The sequence below is a fragment of the Chiloscyllium punctatum genome, chromosome 31 (assembly GCF_047496795.1).
Source record: "Chiloscyllium punctatum isolate Juve2018m chromosome 31, sChiPun1.3, whole genome shotgun sequence".
NCBI lineage: Eukaryota > Metazoa > Chordata > Chondrichthyes > Orectolobiformes > Hemiscylliidae > Chiloscyllium > Chiloscyllium punctatum.
Genome location: NC_092769.1, coordinates 63,405,134 through 63,409,915, shown reverse-complemented (window position 1 = coordinate 63,409,915; position 4,782 = coordinate 63,405,134).

Sequence of the window (4,782 nt, the reverse complement as noted above, 5' to 3'; positions counted from 1 at the left end):
GTGCCATCTTAGCCTTGTGGATGTACCGCAATGTCTTTCACCATTGCTCAGCCTCTGAGACCCGGAGCTCCAGGTTCTGCAGCCGCAGTTTCTTGCAAACGTGGTCATCCATGACACTGGCAGCATCCAGGACACCCCACATGTGACACGTTACACATTCTGCTTGGCTGGCCTCACCTGACATCTCTTAAATTTACAATAAATGCCTTAGACTAGAATTATTAGACTTACTTTGTTCGACTCCCCACTCTATCACTAAGATTATGAAAAGGTTACCTAACTATGATTCCACTGCTTTAAATCTGTATGATAAGAAAGAGTTAACCAGTAATTGTCAGGCGCCCAGAACTCACCGAACTGGAGCATTACTCATCTTTTGAAACTCTATGATATGAACAGGAGCTGCACTTTTCACATACTGCACACATTTAATTATAGCAGCCTCAGTTCTGCATTGATCACCTCCTTTCATCATATTTGTCCCCTTATGTGCCTGAAATTATAGACATGGAATCCCTACATTTCAGAAAAGGGCTATGCAGCCCATTGAGTCCACAGCGACCCTCCGAAGAGTATGCCACTTAAATCAGCCGCTCGTGGTTTCTCTGCAGCTTACTGGTTACTGTGTACTCATCTCCCAGCTGCTTCTGCTGCTCTGAGATAAGTGCCCTGTAAAGTCTAGGCCCGAATCCACACAGTGGTGGATATACAGGCTTACCAGTTACTGTGTCCTTCCCCACCTCCTGGCTGATGCTGCTGTTCCAGGATAGGTGTCCTGTAAAGACTAGGCCCGAATCCGCACCACACTACATTTATAGCCTTATCAGTTAATATGTTCCTCCCAGCTGCTGTTGCTCCACCCTAAGTGCCCTGTAAAGACTAGGCCCGAATCCACACAGTGCTAGATTTACAGGCCTATTAGTTACTGTGTCTCAACCTCCAGGCTGCTGCTGCTGCCCTGAGATAAGTGCTCTGTAAAGACTAGGCCTGAATCTGCACCACATTGCATTTATAGCCTTACTGGTTAATATGTCCCTCCCTGCTTCCCAGCTGCTGTTGCTCCAAGCTAAGTGCCCTGTAACGGCTATTTCTAAATTCTTCCTCATCTCTGTTCTGAAGTGTCTTCCCTTTGCTCTGAGGCTGTGCTGTCGGGTCCTAGTCTCGCCTACAAGTGGAAGCATCTTTTTCACTTCCACTTGAGCCAGGCCTCTCACTATTCTTGTAGTTTTCAATGAAGTGCCCACTCCACCTCACCCCACACTTTCTGTACAGGCCCAGATTCCTCAACTGCACCTAATACGACAAGCCCCTCATTCCTGAGATCATTCTTATGTACCTCTTTTGGAACCCCTCCAAGGCAAGCACACCCTTCCCTAGATACAGGGCTCAAAACTGCTCAGAATATTCCAAATGCAGTCTGACTAGAGACTCATATAGCCTCAGCAGTACATCCCTGCTCTTGTATTCTAGCCCTCTAAAAATTAATTGCATTTCTAACTGCCAACTAAATCTGTGTGTTCATCTTAAGATAATCATGAATGAGGACTCCTAATTCTCTTTGTACTTCAGATTTCCAAGCCTTTCCCCACTTAGAAAATAGTCTATGCCTCTATCCTTCCCACCAAACCTCACACTTGCCCATATTGTATTTCACTTGCCCCTCTACAGTCTGTCCAAGTCTTTTTGCAGTCCCTGCTTCCTCAATGCTGCCTATATCTCCATCTATCTTTGTGTCACCTGCAAACTTCGTAACAATGCCCTCAGATCCTTCGTCCAGATCATTAATGTAAAACATGCATAGTTATGGTCCAACGCGACTCCCTGCAGAACTTCACTAGTCATAGCTGCCAACCTGGAAAAAAAAACCCTTTATTCCCACTCTCTGCCTTCTGCCAGTCAGCCAATCCTCTATCCATGCCAATACCTTGCCTTATTTCACAGCGTCCTGCCTTGCCAAGACCTTCTGGAGAAATAAATCAATGATGTTCATTAACCTTCCTTTGTCTAATTTGCTCATCACCTCCTGAAAGAATTCGAAAAGATTTATTGTTTTATCATGTGCTATCAAGTAGTCTGCAACCTCATCCGTAAAAATAGATTCTTAAATCTCCCCAATGACTGAGGTCAGGCTAACGAGCCTATAATCTTTCATCTTTTGACCCCTCCCTTCTTAAAGTGATGTTATATTAGTCATTTCCCAATCACTGGGATCCTCCCTAGCTCCAAATTCTGGACAATATCCTCAGCTATCTCCTTCAAACTCGAGGGTCTAATCCATCCAGTTTTAACCACCTTCAGACCTTTCAGCTTCCCTATCACCTTCTACTTAATGATGGCCACTACACACACTTTTGCTCCCTAACTCTCTTGAAGTTCTGATGTGCTACTAGTATCTTCCACCACGAAGACCGATGCAAAGTATCTTTTCAGTTCCTCAGCCATTTCTTTCTTTCCCCATTACTACTTCTTTGGTTTCATTTTCCAGTGGTTCAATGTCCTCTCTTGCCTCTGTCTTACCTTTTATAGATCCAAAAAAGTCCTTGCAATCTTCTCTTATATTACTAGCTGGCTCATCCTCACATTTCATCTTGTTCCCCGTTTTTGTTTTTTTAGTCGCCCTCTGCTGGCTTTGAAAGGTTTCCCAATCCTTTGGCTTCCCAGTCAATGTCACCATATTGCATTCTTTTTCTTTTATGCTGTTCCTGACTTCTCTTGTCAGCCGTGGTTGCCTTGTCCTCTCCTCAGTATGATTCTTCTTGCTCGGGATAAATCTCTGCTGTGCCTTCTGAACTACCCCCAGAAATCCCTGCCATTGCTGCTCCATCATCTTCCCTCCTCGGCTCCTTTTCCAATCAATTCTGGCCAGTTCCTCCTTCATATCATTGGAGTTATCTTTACTTAACTGGAGTACTGTTATACCTGATTCCAGCTTCTCCCCCTCAAACTGCAGGGTGAATGCTACCATCCTGTGGTCATAGGGGTTCCTTCACAAAATTTAACGCTCCCAAGTTCTATGCCTCCTAACCCTTTGTCACTTCTTGCTATTGATTTAAATTCATTTCTTACTAACAAGGGAACTTCACCCCCTCTGCCCATCCTTTTGAATATTTAGATCCCAATCTGAACCCCTGGCAGTCACAGGGGTTCTTATTGTACCTGCCAATTTCAATCTGTGCAACATCTTGTTTCATTTACTGCATGTATTTAAGTACAACTCAGTTCTGCTTTGACCTTCAGGTACTTGTAGAATCCCTTTGGATTCTCCTTTACCTTAACTGGTAAAGCTTGGGTACCCATGAGGATGGGATCTTGGGTTCATGTCACACTACAGGTGACCCCACTACACATTCTCTCACACACACACTCTTACATACTCACACACCCATGCAGGCTCTCTCTCATACACACATACACACCCCATTCTCACATCCTTTTACAGGCTTATACTCCATCACCCTCCACACAAATACACACACTCACATGTACTCTCTCTCCTGCACACGGACACACAAATAAGTCTATGGGGTGGATTTGTATTTGCAGAATTATATTTTGCTTAAAAAGTACACAACTGGTAGGTAGTCAATGCAGACAGTTAATCCACATAATATTTTATAAATTCCACTTTGGAAACAGACCCAGTCTGAGTCAAGATTGGGATACAGACAGACTCTGACCTCACACCTTTAAGGCATTGTCTGAGCTGAAATGTCACCTTTTTTTTTAATATGAAACCTTAACTTAGTTACTGGGATCTTCCCTGGCCCCAGTGATTCCTGAAAGATTACCACCAATGCCTGGACAATCTCCTCAGCTATCTCCTTTCGAACTCTAGGGTCTAATCCATCCAGTTTGGGTGATTTATCCACCTTCAAACCTTTCAGCTTCCCCATCACCTTCTATTTAATGAAATGTAGAAGCAGCTGGGATTCAAGTGAATTCCTTGAGGAAGATGGAGGGTGTTGGACTATACCTAAGAGAGAAAAGAGCTAAAAGGCAACACGCGCTGAATTTGGCAGATAGCTTATCTTGGGAATGAGGCTTAAAAGCAGTTTTGGGATTTACATATTAATGAACCAAAATCTGTCACCCATTCTAAAAAATGAAAGACTTAACAATCGAGGTTTGTTAAATATATCATTTTACTTGCATGACAGTACAATCTTGTTGCGATAAATTCTGTGTCTTATGGTCCTGCTCCACAACCACCTGATGAAGGAGCAGCGCTCTGAAAGCTAGTGCTTCCAAATAAACAAGTTGATCTATAACCCGGTGTTGTGTGATTTTTAACCTTATCTGCCAAAGCCAGCTCATGTTCCCTTTTAGCTCTTTTCTCTCTTAGGTGTACTCCACCACCCTCTATCTTCCTGGTGCAATTCACTTGAATCTCAGCTGCTTATACATCTCATATGCCTCCGTATTTTTCTTGACAAGAGGCTCAATAATTCTAGTCAATCCAAGGTTCCCTACTCCTGCCAGCCTTACCCTTCACTCTAACAGGAACATACTGGCCCTGAACCCTCACTAACTCACTTTTGAAAGCCTTCTACTTACCAGATGTCCCTTTGCTTGCAAATAGCCTCCCCCAATCAACTTTTGAAAGTTCCTGTCTAAGGCCATCAAAATTGGCCTTGCCCTAGTTTAGAACTTTAACTGGTAGACCAGACCAATCCTTTTCCATAGCCTTTTAACAACTAAAGGAACTTTGGTCACAAATTACTCTTCTTCCATGATTTGCCCTGCCTTACTTTCCAGGAGGAAGTCAGTTTTGCCCCTTTTCTC